General features: G+C 50.4%; 1 long non-coding RNA gene across 1 annotated transcript in view; it reads left to right on the top strand.

Annotated features, from left to right (window-relative positions):
- LOC138998417 (uncharacterized) overlaps positions 1–12179 on the top strand; it is a 95541-nt gene extending 83362 nt beyond the window's left edge. Inside the window, exon 4 of the long non-coding RNA XR_011469155.1 lies at positions 11638–12179. This is a non-coding gene — a long non-coding RNA (uncharacterized lncRNA). The remainder of the gene's footprint in view (positions 1–11637) is intronic.
- The last annotated feature ends 4057 nt before the right edge of the window (positions 12180–16236 follow it).

The raw sequence follows: 16236 nt of genomic DNA, 5'->3' as shown, positions 1-16236 counted from the left end.
ATTTAAAGGGCCAGAGGGTTGAGAACCACTGATCTACCTCTATGATCATTCTCTCCCTCCCTCTAATCTATATCTAACCTCCCTATCCTCTCTTTCCTTTATCTGAGAGTGCACGCTCTCTTCTCTCCTGACATCACTCTCGCTCTCTTCCTCTGACCTCTCTCGTCTCTCCTCCCCCCTCTCCCTGACCTCCCGCTCCTGTCTGTGCTATAATTCTGACCTCCACTCTCTTCTCTATCTCTCCCACCTTGATCTCTAACCTCCCTCTCGTTGCTCTTCCTCTGAAGACTGTCTCTATTCCCCTCTCTCCCCCCAACCCCGGGTTGTGACCTCCATCTCTCTCTTCTCTTTCTCTCCTCTGTATCTGACCTCCCTCTCTCTGCCTCTCACCTCACTCACCTCACTCTCCTCCATCCCCCTCTCCTCTTCTCCACTTTCTCCGAACTCCCTCCTGGTCCCCTATATTGCTGACCACCCTCTCTCTCTTCTCTACCTCTCTGTCCTCTATTCTGACCACACTCTTAGGTATCTCTGACCTCCTTCTCTCCTCTTCCTCAAACCTCCCTGCCTCCTTGTACTCTAACCTCCTCCCCCGACTCCCCTATCTCTCTATCCTCTACAATGACCACCCTGTCATCTATCTCAGACCTCTCCTCTCCTCCAACTGTGATCTCTTTCCTCTCCTATACCCTGCACTCTCTCTCTCCCCATGCCTCTCTTTTAACTCCAATCTCCCTATCTACTCCTTTATAGCTGACCTCTCTCACTTCTCTCTGTCTCTGGCCTCGTTCTTCTCTACTTCTCTATCTCTGACCGCCCTCTCTCGCCTCTTCCACTGACCTCTCTCTCAAATATTGCCCTCTGCACCTTTGCCTCTATTTCTATTTCTCTCTCTCTCCTCTAACTCTGACCTCCCACTCTTCACTATCTCCTTCTCCCTCCTATACCTCCTTATTTCTGTTCCTCTTCTCCTCTACCTCTGTTCTAAACTCTGACCATCCTCTCACCTATCTCTGACCTCCCACTCCTCTGTCTCTGACCTCCCTCTCTACTACTGCTGATCACCTTCTCTCTTCTGTCTCTAATCTTCCTTCCTCCCCCCTCTCTCTCTTCTCCCAATTTTACCTCCCTGCTATTCCATTATCCTCCCACTCTAGTCTCCCTCTCTCTCCCCTCTTCCAACTCTGACCTCCATGTTCCTCAGGTGCCCCTCTCCTGTCTGACACACCTCCCTCTACTGCTCATCTGTCCTTCTCTCTCCTCTCCCTTACTCCTCTACATCATCTCCTGCCTCTGAAGTCTTGCCCACTCCATCCCTTTCCCCCACTCCCTCCTCATCTCCCCTCTCTAATCAGTCTTGCACCGCCCTGTCCCTCTCTTTTTGCCCAAACAACTCTCCTCCTCTACCTCTGATCAACCCGTCCTCTCTTAGTCTCTCCCTGCTCGCTCTGACCTCACTCAATCTCCCCTCCTGTTCCATTGACCTCCCCCTCTCTTCTCTCTCTCCTCTCTCTGAACACCTTCTCTCTCTCCTCCACTGCTGACAACGCTCTTCCTCTACAAGCTGTCCTCTCCTCTGACCCCCCTCTACTTCCTCTCTCTGACCCCCCGTCTCTCTCTCCTTACACTGACTACTCTCTCTCCCTCTCCTTGAAATCTTCCCCCCTCCCTCTCCTCTGCCTCTGACCTATCTCTCTCCCCTATTCCTGATCACAAATTCTCTCCTATCTCTAATCTTCCTCCCTCCCGCTCTCTATTTTCTCTGAACTTTCTACCTCCATTTCTCCTCTACCTCTGACCTCCATCTTTCTCTCTCTCTTGATCTCTAACCTCCCCTCACCTAGTTCTCTGTCCTCAACATCCATCTTCTCTATCTCTGATCTCCCTCCAACCCCCTCAGAACTCCCTCTCCTCTTATTCTGATCTCCCTCTTCTCTTTGCTATTCCTCTAATCTCTCTTACTCTATTCCTGATAACCCTCTCTCTAATCCTCCCCCTTCTTCTCTATCTCTAACCTCCTGTCATCATCTCCTCACCTCTCTAATCTTCCTCCCTCCTCCTCTCCTCTCTCTCCACTTTCTCTGACCACCCTCTATCTCTTCTTCTCCCCTACCTCTCTGTCTCTCTCTCTCTAACCTTCTCCCTCTGTTCTCCCTTTGATCTGTAAACTCCCTCTTCTCTATCTCTGACCTCACTCTGTCTTCTCTGCCTAATTCTCCTCTATCTCTAGCCTCTCTCTGCTCTCTCCCTCCTCTGTCTGACCTCCCTTTCCTGTTTCTCCTCTACCACTCTTCTCTATCTCCTCCTTGATCTCTAACCTCACTCTCTATCTCTAACTACCCTCTCGATCTCCTCTGCAATGATCTCTCTCTCCCTCTTTCATCTTACCGCCATCTCTCTCTGAGACTGGCCTCCCTCTTCTCTCTTGCTCTCTCCTTGATCTCTGACTTCCCTCTCTCTGTCTCCACTGCTCCTCTTCATCTCACCTCCCACTTCTGTATCTCTGACTTCCACCGCTCCCCTCTCTCTCTCTTTGATCTCGGACCTCCCTCTCCCCCTTCCTCTATCTCTAACCACCCTCTCTCTCTCCTATTTCTCTCTCCTTTACCTCGCTTCTATTTCTGAACTAAGTCTCTCTATCTCTCTCTCCTGGATCTCTAACCTCCCTCTCTATCTCTGACCCCCACAAATCTCCTATCACCCCTCTTTCTCTTTCCATCACTCACCCTCTCTCCTCTATCTCTGACCTCCTCAACAATGCTATCTGTCTCTCTACTTGATCTCTAACATACCTGTCTCTCCACTTCCACAAACCTCTCTCCCCTCTTACTGTGATCTCCTCTACTCTGTCTCCTCTGCCTGAGATACCTTTCCTCTACTTCTCTCTCCTCCATCTCTGACCTCCCTCTCCTCTATTTCTTTCTCTTTCACGATCCCGTGACCTCACTGTTTTTTCTCTCCGCTTCCTGACCCCTCTCTATTCTCCCCCCATTCTCTCTCCCTCCCTCCCTCTCTGACTCCTCTATTGCTGACCATCCTCTTTCTCTTCTCCTCTCCCTCTGATCAGCTCTCCTCTAATTCTCTCTATCTCCACTTTCTCGGACCAACCTCTCACGTCCCACCTCTATCTCTCTCTCCTTGATCTCTACCTCTCTCCTCAGTTGATGACCAACCTCCCTCTCCACTTTTTCTCCTGTCCTCTACTCTGACTTCCCTCACACCTATTTTGAGCTCATCTACTTCGACCTTCCCTCCCTTATCTCTGACCTCTCTCTCTCTCAACTCTTCCTCTGACCACCCTCTCCTTTGCCTCAGACCTCCCCCTCCTATATCTCTCCACTATCTCTGACCTCTCTATCTGATCGCCCTCTCCTCTCCTCTATAACTCCTCCTTGATATCTACCCTCCCTGTCTCTCCTCTTATACTGACCTCTCTCCTTTCATCTCTCTCCTCTATCTCTACCCTAGAGTCTCTTCCTCTCGCTCCTCTTCCTCCCTCAAACCCCCCTCCCTACCTCCCCCTCCTCTATCTTTGACTTCCATCTGTCTTCTCTTTCTGTCCTTTATCTCTGACCTCACTCTCTCTCCATCTCTGACCCGATGGGCCCTCTGCATCTCTTGCCCCCCACCTCCTCTGACCTCTATCTCCCTCTCCCATACCTCTCTTCTCTATATCTCCTGCCTCCTTTATCTCTAATCTTCCTTCCCCCCAACTCTCCCCTTTCCCTAAACTCCCTCTCTGTCTCCTCTATTGCTGACCACCCTCGTTCTCTTCTCTTCTCTCTGACCTTCCTCTAAGCTCTCTATATCCTTTTCCTCAGACCTCTCTCCCTCTCCTATCTTCCTCCCCCTCTAACTTTGATGTGCCTCTCTCTCTCCTCTTCCTACGCTCTGTCTGTCTCCTTGATCTCTCACCTCCCGCTGCTCTAACTCTTCTCTCTGACCTGTTTCCTCTGTGTCTCTCTCCTCCATCTCCACTCTCCCCGTCTCTCCTCTTACACTGACCTCCCTCTTGCTCTCTTCCTCTTACCCCTCTCTCTCTCTTTTCTCTATTTCTCTCTCCTTTACCTGGCTTTTTTCAATCACTGAAATCAGTCTCTCTTCTCTCTCTCTCTCTGCTTGATCTCTAACCTCCCTCACTCCCCTCTTCCACTAACATCTCCCTATTTATCATCTGTCTCTGTCCCCCTGCACTCGCTCCATCTCTCTCTGACCTCCCTTTCTCTTCTCTCCTCTTCCTCTGACTTTCTCTTCTCTCCTCTTCCTCTGACTACCCTCTCCTCTATTTCTCTCCTCTACCTCGCTCTTCCTTTCTCTGACATCGGTCTCACTTCTCAATCTCTCTCTCCTCTTTCCTTCTCTACTTCTGATCTCTCTCACTCCCTCTCCAATTCCTCTGACCTCCAGCTCTGATCCCCTCTCCTCTCTTTCCTTAATATCTAACCTCCCTCTCTCTCCTCTTACTCTGACCTCACTATCTGCCTCTCCTTATGCATCTCTCTCTCTATCCTCTCCCTTTCTCCTCTGCATTTCATCTCTCCTGCCACTCAGCTCCTCTAATTTGCCTCTCTCCCTCTCTCCATCTCCTGCCTCTGAAGTCTCCCCCACTCCACTCCCTCTCTCTTCTTAACCTCTGGTCTCCCTCTGACTGCCAGCACTACTCTCTCCTCTACCAAGAATATGCCTCTCTGACCTCCCTTTTCCCCACACCCTCCTCATCTCTCATCTCCCCTCTCTAATCACTCTGGCATGCCCTTTCCTGTCCCTCTCCCTCCTCTACATCTGATCAACCCGTCCTCTTTTCGTCTCTCCCTGCTCTTTCTGACCTCACTCACTCTCCCCTCCTGTTCCATTGACCTCCCCCTCTTCTCCCCACCACTGCTGACCACTCTCTCTCCTCATCCTGTGCACGACTCTGACACCCATCACTCTCATCTCTCTGCATCCTCTTCCTCTGACCTCCCTCTGATCTCCACTTCCCTGGATCTCTAACATCACTCTATCTCCTCTTCCACTGAGGTCTTTTTCTCCTCTTCCTCTCTATTGTCTCCTGTATGTCTTTCTCCTCCTTCATTTGACCTCCCTCTCTCCTCTTCCACTGACCTCTCTTTTTCTCTCCATCATCTCTGACCTCACTCTCTTTATCTCCTCTGCCTTTGATCTCTCTCACATTTTCCACTGACATTGCTCTCTCTCCTCTATCTGTGACCTCTCTCTCTCCCCCTTCTCTCCCTCTCCTCCCTCACCTGCACTCTCTTCTCTAAGTCTCTCTCTTAGATTTCTAATGTCCCTCTCCTCTTCCTGACCTCCCTATCCTCATTATCTGAGAACTCACTCTCTCTTCTCTCCTCTCTCTCACCGCGATCTCTAACCTCCCTCTCGCTCCTCTTCCTCTGACCTGTGTCTCTATTCATATTCTCTCTCTCTCTCTCTCTCCTTTCCCTGAACTCCCTCCTGGTCCCCTCTATTGCTGACCACCCTCACTCTCTTCTCTACCTCTCTGTCCTCTATTCTGACCACGCTCTTAGGTATCTCTGACCTCCCTCTCCCTTCTCTCCTTTTCCTCAGACCTCCCTCGCTCTCCTGTCTTCCTCCCTCTCTTTCTCTGACCTGCCTTTCTCTCTCCTCTTCCCAGGTCCCCCTCTCTCTGCTTCCTTGTACTCTAACCTCCTCCCCCAACTTCCCTACCTCTCTATCCTCTACAATGACCACCCTGTCACCTATCTCAGACCTCTCCTCTCCTCTATCTGTGATCTCTCTTTCCTCTTTCTCCTATATCTCTGCACTCTCTCTTCCCACACCTCTCCTCTAACTTCAGTCTCCCTATCTTCTATCGCTGACCTCACTCGCTCTCCTATGACCTCTCTCTCTCCCTCCTCTTCATCTGTCTCTCTTCTCTATCCCTCTCTCCTCTATCTCCTTAATCTCTATCCACCCTCTCTCTCCTGTACCTCCTTATTTCTGTTTCTCCTCTACCTCTGTTCTAAACTCTGACCATCCTCTCGCCTATCTCTGACCTCCGACCTCCCTCTCTACTATTGCTGATCACCCTCTCCCCCCCCCCCTCATCCTCTCATCTTACTATCCACTTTCTCTGAACTCCTTCTCTCTCTCCTCACTCCCTGACCTGTCTATCTCTGACCTCCCTCTAGCTCCTCTTTCACTGATATCTTTCTCTCCCTCTTTCTTCAAACTCTCTCCACCCCTCTGACCTCCATCTTCCTCAGCTCCCTCCTGTCCCACAAACCTCCCTCTATTTCCTCTCACAAACCACCCTCTCTGCTCTTATGTATCTCTCCTGCCTCATCTCCTCTAACCGGCCTCTCTTTCTCTCCATCTCCTCTGTCTGAAGTCTCCCCCACTCTCTCCCTCTCCTTAATCTCTGTTCTCCCTCTGACCGCCAGCGCTCCTCTCCTCCCTCCTCTACCAAGAATATGCCTCTCTGACCTCCCTTTTCCCCACTCCCATGCCCACTCTCACTCCTCTCCCCCCTCTAATCACTCTCCCACCGCCCTTTCCCTCTCTCTTCACCCAAACAACTCTCCCTCCTCTACCTCTGATCTACCCGTCCTCTTAGCCTCTCCCTGCTCTCTGACCTCACTCACTCTCCCCTCCTGTTCCAGTGACCTTCCCCTCTTCTCTCTCTCTCTCCTCTTCCTCTACACTCTGTCCTCTACTGTGACCCCCACTTCTCTCTCTTCTTGCACTGACTTCTCTCTTTCCTCTGCCTCTCCCCTCCCTCTCACCTCACTCTCATCTTCCTTCCTCCCCATCTCTTCTCTCTACACTTTCCCTGAACTCCCTCTCTGTCTCCTCTATTGCTGACCACCCTCTCCCTCCTCTTCTCTACCTCTCTGTCCTCTATTCTGACCACCCTCTCTTCTCTCCTCTTCCTCTGACCAACCTCCACTCTCTCCTTGATATCTTCCTCCCTCCGCTTCTCCTCTATCTCTGACCTCCATCTTTCTCTCTCTCTTGATCTCTAACCTCCTTTATCTCTGACGTCCCCTCATCGATTTCTCTCTCCTCAACATCCATCTTCTCTCTCTCATCTTCCTCCAACCCCCACTCTTCTCTGTATCTCTCTCTACTTTCTCAGAACTCCCTCTCCTCTTACACTGATCTCCCTCATTTCTCTCTCCCCTATTCCTGATAACCCTCTCACTCCTCTCTCTCTAACCTCCTGTCCTCTTCCGCTCACCTCTCTCCTCTCTCCCCTTTCTCTGAACTCCCTGTCTCCTCTATTACTGACCACCCTCTCTCTCTCCCCTTGATCTCTAACCTTCCTCTATCTGTTCTCCCTTTGATCGCTAAACTCCCTCCCCTCTATCTCTGACCTCCCTTTCCTCTATTACTCCTCTACCTCTCATCTCTATCTCCTCCGCAATGATCTCTCTCTCCCTCTTTCATCTTACCTCCATTTCTCTCCCCTTGCTCTGGCCCCTTTCTCTTTCTCTTCTTGATCTCTGACTTCCATCTCTCTTCTCTCTCTCTGACCCCCACAAATCTCCTATTCCTATCACCCACCCCTCTCCTACCTCTCTTCTCTATCCCTGAGCTCCTCTCTGATCCCCTTAACACTTCTATATATCTATCTACTTGATCTCTAACCTCCATCTCTCTCTATCCTCTCTCCTCTCTTACTCAGTCTCCTCTGCCTCTGACATCCTTCTCTCTCTCTCTCAACCCCTCTCTCACTGACGTCCATGTACTCTATGATCAGCTCTCCTCTAATTCTATTTCTCATCTCTCTCTCTTTCTCTCCTCTCCCTCTCTGTTCTCAACTCTGACCATCCTCTCACGTCTCACCTCTCTCCTCCCTCTGCCTCCCTGTCTCCTCTATAGCTGACCAACCTCCCTCAACACTGCTTCTCCTCTACCTCTCTGTCCTCTACAACAACCTCTCTCCCACCTATTTCTAGCTCATCTACTTCAATCTTCCCTCCCTTATCTCTGACCTCTCTCTCTAACTCTTCCTCTGACCACCCTCTCCTCTGCCTTCCTTCTCTATCTCTAACCTCTCTTTCCCCTATCATCTCTGACATTCATTCTCTTCTTTCTCTCTCCCCCCGTTATCTCTAACCGTCCTCTCCATTTTATCTCATTTTCCCCTCATTTCTTTCTAACCTCCCTCTCCTCCTTGATCTCTAACGTCCCTGTCTCTCCTCTTATACTGACCTTCCTCACTATCTCTAACCTCTGTCTCTCTCCTTTCTCTCTGGTCTCCCTCTCCTATTCAACTGACATCTGTCTCCTCTATCTCTACCCTAACTCTGGCCTCTTTCTCCTCTTCCTCCCTCCCTCCCTCTCCTCTTTGACTTCCACCTGTCTTTTCTCTTTCTGTCCTTTATCTCCGACCTCACTCTCCTCAGCCCCTTACTTCCATCTCTCTTCTGTTTCTCTCTTTGATCTCTGACCTTCCTCTCCCCCATCCTCTATCTCTAACCACCCTCTCTCACTTTCTCTGACCTCCATCTTCTGTTTCGCTCTTCTCTTTGTCTATCTCCTTGATCTCTGACATACTTTCCTCTTCTGTATCTCCCTCTCCAGTACCTCTTTTCTCTGTATCTCTCTCCCACCTCTTTTATCTCTAATGTTCCTCCCCCTCTCTACTCTCCCCGTTCCCTAAACTCCCTGTCTCCTCTATTGCTGACCACCCTCGCTCTCTATCTCCTTTTCCTCAGACCTCTCTCCCTCTCCTATCTTCCTCCCCCTCCAACTTAAATCTGCCTTTCTCCTCTTCCTACTCTCTCTGTCTCCTCTTCCTCTCTCACCTCCCTCTCTCTCCACTACTTCTCTACCCTCTACTCTGACTACCCTGTCACCTATCTCTGACCTTTCCTCTCCCTCTAACCCCTTCCTCTGTCCTCTTTGTCTGACCTCTCTGTCTCTGACCTCCTTTTCTCTGTCTCTGAGTTAGCTCTCCTGTATCTATAACCTCACTCCTCTATTTCTCTTCTGTCTACTACTCACCCTGACTGCCCTCTCTCTTTCCTCTTCCTCCTACCTCACTCTCCTCCATCGCTAACCTCCCTTTCTCTCCTCTACATCTCACTTCTCTATCTCTGACCTTTCTCTCCCTCCTTTTTCTATGACATCTCTCTCTTCTGCCTCTGAGCTAGCTCTCCTCCATCTCTGACTTCTGTGTCTCTTCTCTATCTCTCCCTCCACTATCTGGGAACTCCCTCTCTGACTCAACTCTTCCTCTTTAACTCTCTTTTAATCTGACCACCCTCTCACCTATTTCTCTCTCCTCAAACTCACACCTCCCTCTCCTCTCTCTCTCCCCACTTCCTCAGACCTCTCTTCTGCTCTATCGCCTCTACCTCTTCGCTCATTCTCTCTCTCTCTTCCTCTTCTTCTGAGATGTCTCTTCTCTAAATCTACCCTCTATATCCTCTCTCTCCTGTCTCTCTTCACTTTCTTTGAAATCTCTCTGTCTCCTCTGTTGATGAACACCCTCTCTCTACTCTGCCTCTGACCCCCCACTCCTCTGTCCTCCCTATCTCTGCTCTCTCCTTGATCCTAACATCCCTCTCTCCACTCTTACTCTGACCTCCTCTCCTCTATTCCTGACTTCCCTCTACTCCCTATCCTACTCCACTGATATCTCTCTCTCCTCTCTACCTCCGTCTTATTTTTTCTTGATCTCTAACCTCTCTTCCCACCCTCTCCACTGCTTCTGACAGCTCCCTATCTCTCTCTCTCTCTTCATTACCTTGCTCTTCTCTCTCTGCCCCCTTCTGACCTCCAGCTGTCCTTTCTCTCTCCCATCGGTGTCTGGTCCCGTTCTTCTCTATTTTTCTCTCCTCTACCTTGCATTTCTCTATCTCTGACCTCAGTCTCTCTGCTCTGTATTTCTATCCTCTGCCTCTAACTTCGCTATCTCCCCTCTTCCACTGACCTCTCTCCTCTCCTCTATCTCTGAACTCGCACTTCTCTCTTCTGTCTCCTTCTCCTTGATCCCTAACCTCCCGCTCTCTCCTATAAACTCTGACCATCCTCCCACCTGTCTCTGACTTCCCTCTCCTCTATTTCTCTCTTCTTCATCTCTACCTCCCTCCCCTCTATCTCTCACTTCCCTCCTCTATCTCCATTCTCTGTTCTCTCTCTCATCTTCCTCCAACCCCGACTCTTCTCTGAATCTCTCTCTAGTTTCTGGGAACTCCTCTCCCTCTCTTGTCTAATCTTCCTCCCTCTGCCTCACTTCAGTCTCTCTCCACTTTCTCTGAACTCCCTCTGTCTCCTCTTTGCTGACCACTCTCTCTGTCCTCTCCACCTTCTCCTCTATCTCTGAACTCCCACTCCTCTCTCTTCTCTGCTTCCAACCTCTCTCTCTTATTCCTGATCACCCATTCTCTATCTCTAATTTTCCTCCCTCCCACTCTCTTGTACCTCTTTGTCTTCTACATCTGACCTCCATGTCTCTCTCTTGATCTCTAACCTCCATCTCTCACCTCCCTCCTTTATCTCTGACCTCTCTCTCCTCTACCTCTCTCTTCCCTATCTTTCTCTCCTTGATCTCTAACAGACCTCTCTGTCTAATCTTCCTCCACCCCTCTCTTCTGTCTCTCTCCACTTTCTCTGAACTCCACCTGTCTCCTCTATTGGTGACCACACCCTCTCTCTCTTCTCTCCCCTATACCTCATTTCTTCTCCACTACCTCACTGTTCAACTCTGACCATCCTCTCACCTATTTCTCTCCCCTCTACCTCGCTCTTCTCTCTCACCTCTCTTCTTTATCTTACTTTCCTCTGTCTAATCTTCCTCCCTCTGCCTCACTTCTGTCTCTCTGAACTCCCTCTCTCACCTCTATCCATGACCTCATTCTCTCTTCTATCCTCTTCATCTTACCTCCCTCTCGTTCTTCTCTTCCTCTGCCCTGTCTCTCTTCTGCCTCTATTTCTCTCTCCCCTATCTGACATACACCCCTCTTCTGTATCTCTCCCCCCGATCTCTAACCTTCCTATCTCTCCCCTGACTTCCCTCTACTCTCTTCCACTGACCTTTCTCTCTCTCTCTCCCCTCTGACTGCCCTCTCCACCTTCTTCTCTTTTCTCTCTCTCATCTCTCCTTACTCTGACCTCCCTATCTCCTCCTTGATCGCTACCTCCTCCCTCTCCCTCTGACCTCAATCTCTCCCCTCCCCTCTATTTCTCTCTCATCCTTCTCCAAACGCCACTCTTCTGTCTCTCTCTCCACTTTCTCAGAACCCCCTTCCTGTCTCCTCTCTCTCTCTCTCTTCCACAGACCTCCCTCTTCTCTCTCTGACCCCCTCTCCTTCTTCTAACATCCCTCTCTACTCCACTTACTCAGACCTCTCTCCCCTCTCTCTCCTCACCACCCTGTCTCTAACCTCCCTCTCATCTCTCTATCCCTGACCTCATTTTCTCCTCCATCTCTCTACTCATCCACTCACTCCTCTGTCTGTGTCCCTCTCTATCTCTAATCTTCCTCCCACTCCTCTCCTCTGTTGCTGACCACCCTCTCTCCTCTCTGATGTGTCGGGGAGAGGAGAATGTGCCTGTGGATGTTCTGGTGTGTGCTGTGTTGTCAGGCGAGAGGGTTTGAGAGATCACAGAAGTTTCCTACCTGAGCAGCTGGCGGCATCTCAGCATTCGCTGTGTTTCTTGCAGGCCCTGGACCTGGAGCGGCTCCTCCTCCGAGGTTGTGACCATCTGGGATCGTCCCCTGAAAGGAAGCGTCTTCGGCGACCGAAGACCCAGTGTCCTCTGCCTGGAAGAAGGTCCTCTTTGGTGTCCTGCTGCCCCTCGGACTGACGAAGGCTGCCGTGAGCCCAGCCCCATGTTAGCAAACGCAGGCACCGAAGTAACTGAACTGTGACCTGAGAACTCTTACCTGAGAGCCACGCTCACGGTGGAGAGAGGAGGGAAGGGCGCTCAAGCAGACACTGCCCTCCGCCTGGGCCGCTCCTCTCCCGGGACTGCGGTGCTTACACGGATGGTGGGGCCGCCCGGATGAGTGAGGCCCGGGTGGTGCAAGGTGTCTGCACAGGGCGTCCTTGCCCTCAACCTGCCTGGGTTCTGGGCCACGCGCCCCACTCCACGTCCGCAGTCTGCGGTGACCTGCAATGGGAGTAGGCCACGTGAATGAACTGCTCCCTTGTTGGGGCTAATCCATCCGTCCACCGGGCGGTGGCTCTTGTCTGCTGCTGAAATAAATACAGTGTGAGAGAACGCTATGCTGTGGGTGTGACAGAGATTTAATATGAAGGTACATCCAGCGTCTTACCTTAATGGAGTATTGGGGGGCTTGCAAAAGTGTCCCAGGCCAGCTTCCTCCCCTCTGGTTACATTTGCAGGGTCCACATGACCCAGGCTACCCTGAAATCGGGGTGACTCTCATGTTGGGTGAAATAAAGTTCTAAGCTGCTGCATTAGCAGTTACTCAAAACAAAATCCACACACAGGAGCACGGTGACCAAGCCACACGTGGGGATAGAGACTCACCGTCACACGTCACCTGCTCATCCGAGTGCCCTGGGGACGACGCCCGGCACCTTCCCCCGGCTCCTGTCGCCTGCCCCCCTCAGGCCTGACCTGTCAGATCTGCCCCCCGAAATCGGGGGGCGTCCTCGGACGCCGGGAGGATGGCCTCCCCGATGATGGCTGCGCGTTCACTGTTCCTGTGACTAGAGCCCATGGTACCTGAGGCCCGGGGGGTGAAGTGTGCTGTCCCTTCGTGCTGACAGGCGGTTCCGGGAACAGGCAGGCTTCCGGGCATTCCTTCCTCTCCTCAGGGGCAGGGCAGGGGAGAAGGAAGTCCTCCGGAAACGCTGTGAGGAGAGGAAAAAACGTTCCCGAGAAGATGTGAAGGATCACTCACCTATTAGCACGATCAGGAGGCGGCGGCTGTAATGGGCACAAAAAGAGAGATTTCTGTTTATTTTACAAACTGGAGGGGCATCCATCTTTCCAGGGACCTGAGCAGAGAAATGGACCCAATTAGTTGCAGCAAAAAGAAAGAAGGAGGCAAAGACTCATTCATTGTTTCCTCTCAAAGCCTCAGCTTGACAATCTGTGTTTTTCCTAATGGGCTCCGGGAGGGCAATTAGCATAACTCAGGGCGGGGCCTGGGGCCCTTCCCACAGGCAGGGCCCACCCAGCAGCCAGGTCAGCTGGGTCTCCCCAGCAGGTTCAAGTCCTGCGGGATACACAGGAGCCTCTTTGCCGCCCAAGGGGCTCCACAAAGGCCTCCCCCCCCCCCCCCCCCACCGTGAGCTAATAAATGTGGGGGATGCGAGCAGAGGTGCTCTCCCCTGGACAAGTGGCTTAGAGTGAACACCCCCATTCTGGTACTTACGTGAGCATAAGACAAAGACAGGGAAGAAGGCGGAACACTTTGTACAGCAACGTTCCCATCATGCCTGCTGAGTTTACCCATCCATCCACTCATCTGTCCACCCAGATAATTCATATGTAAATAGATTAAATGTGTATCTATACAATATACATACATATATGTGCTAATAGAGATATAGACAGCTTGCCTATCTCTTCTTTCACTCATCCATCCACACATACATTTAATAAATACTAAGCATGTGTATATATATGATATATACATACATGTACTAGAGATACAGAGAGCTTGCTTATCTCTCATCCACCCATACATTGGATATATAAATATATCATGCATATATATATACACTATGCATAAATTGTACTAAATAGACACATAGATTGCCTATCTCTTCTTTCATCCATCCATCATCCATCCACACGTTTAATATATACATATATTAAATGTGTATATACACCAGTGACGGTGAACCTTTAGAGCTCGGCGTGTCAGCATTTTGAAAAACCCTAACTTAACTCTGGTGCCGTGTCACATAGAGAAATTTTTTGATATTTGCAACCATAGTAAAACAAAGATTTATATTTTTGATACTTATTTTATATATTTAAATGCCATTTAACAAAGAAAAATCAACCAAAAACATGAGTTTGCGTGTCACCTCTGACACGCGTGTCATAGGTTCGCCATCACTGATACACACAATATATACATATATGTACTAGAGATAGCTTGCCTATCTCTTCTTTCATCCACCCATCTGTCCACACATACATTGAATATAGAAACATATCAAGTATGCATATATATATATACATATATATATATATTATGCATAAACTGTACTAAATAGACACATAGATTGCCTGTCTCTTCTTTCATCCATCCATCCATCCACCCACACACACATGTAATATATATCAACCACGCATGTATTTACACTACGCATATGTGTACCAGACAGAGATGGAGACAGACAGCCTGTTACCAGGCACCGTGCTGGACATGAGGGACTTGTGTGTGGACAGCACAGCCACAGCCATGGGAACCGGGGAACTGGACAGAACATGCAGCGAGGGCTCCCCTACCTGCCCCCCATGCCCACTGTGACCCCCTGGAGGGGAGGTGTCCGATCAATGATTCCCATCGTTGATGTTTCTGTTTCTCTCTCTCCCTCTCTGAAATCAATAATATACGTGTGTGTGTGTGTGTGTGTGTATGTATGTATGTGTGTGTATATATATATATAAAGAAATATAACAGTGGAACAAGGCGGAAGGAGACCGCCCAAGCCACTTCAAGTCCTGACTTTCATGGGAAGAGCCTGGCCCCCAAAGCTGCCAGCTGCCTTAAGGGCTGAGTGATGGGAAGGTGGGGTGCCTGCCTTCACCTCCCAGAACCACATGAGCACCTGTCGCTGCTCTCGGCTCCGCTCTGAACGCGGCAAGGGACACCTTTCCCGGTGGGAACCTCCCCTGCAGCTCTAGTTCAATTCCATTTCCACGCTGGCCACCTGCACCTACCAGAGAAGATGGGGGGCAAGGAGAAGACGCAGGCTGTCCCCCAACCACCGTGCCATCTCGCTCTTTGTGGCCGGCTCTCTGCTGCCTCCGTCCCCTTATCCTGTTTAATAATGTTACTCTCACAGTTTTTATTTTTTGTTAAGCCTCACCCAAGGGTATTTTTCCATTGGTTTTTAGAGATCGTGGAAGGGATGGGGAGAGACACATCAATTAGTTGCCTCCCTCACGTGACAGGGGCTGGGGATCGAGCCTGCAACCGAGGTACATGCTCTTGACTGGAATCGAACCCGGAACCCTTCAGTCTGTGGGCCGACTCTCTAGCCACTGAGCCAAACGGGCGAGGGCGATAATGTTACCCTTTATGTGAAATACTCATTAACACCCTCAACCCACCACGACCTGGGAATGGCTTCTCTCTCAGTCTTATGGTCTCAGGGTGTCTGTGGGGATTACATTTACCTTCCTGTTGCCTGCTGATACTTTCCTGGCTTCATTTTCAAGAGTTTTATTATTAGGATTACTTTTTGAAAGCGCCCATGTGATCCCAGGGACGGAATGGAATGGTACCGTCAGAAAGCATGATGGATCGGAGGAGGAGGTTGCCATGGAAACCACTTCGGTTCTGATGATGGGCGATGATGGTGCGCCTTCGGGAAGAAAACTCGGAAGGGTAAGGGCACCTGATGCTTTTAGCGACGGAGATCGCAAAGGACCGAGAGCTGAGTTTCCAAACCGCACAGCAGGTAAACCTTCGCGTTCCTCTCCTGCAACACCCACCCTAATACATCTGTGCCCGGCCAGCCTGGCTCAGTGGAGCCTCCTTTTGACTCTATAGAGACAACTGCTCAGAAAAACAAGCCACGAGAAACACGGCTTGTTCGAGGGCTAAAAACACACCAGGGCCAGACTGTGCCTAAGAGATTTTTAGAAAGATGCCCGGCCGGCGTGGCTCAGTGGTTGAGTGTGGACTATGAACGAGCATATACCTCTATAAACTCATCACAGATTAGGCTCTGGGCTTAACCGTAAGACCTGAAACCATAAAGCTCCTAGGAGAAAACATCAGCAGCGAATTCTGTGACGTGGGTCTTTGCAGTATTTTCTTTTGACGTGTCTCCCCGGGCAGACGGCAGAACATAAGCAGATGGGACTCCATCAGACGCAACAGCGTTGGCAGAGTGCAGGAAACCATCACCGACATACGACAGCAACCTCGCTGTCCACCGGGGACAACTGGATAAAGATGGACACACAGACACAGAGGAACGTGACTTGGTCTTATAAAAGGAATGAAATCTTACTTACCATCGTGGCAACATGGTGACTGAGCGGCTGTTGCGCTGGGGAAATCAGTCCGTCAGAGACACGCAGACACACCTCGGAGGTGCT

This window comes from Myotis yumanensis, unplaced genomic scaffold (genome assembly GCF_028538775.1).
Source record: "Myotis yumanensis isolate MYYU_CA2020_CCGP unplaced genomic scaffold, mMyoYum1.0.hap1 SCAF_20, whole genome shotgun sequence".
Taxonomy (NCBI): Eukaryota; Metazoa; Chordata; class Mammalia; order Chiroptera; family Vespertilionidae; genus Myotis; species Myotis yumanensis.
This window is presented reverse-complemented; position numbering and strand designations above follow the sequence as displayed.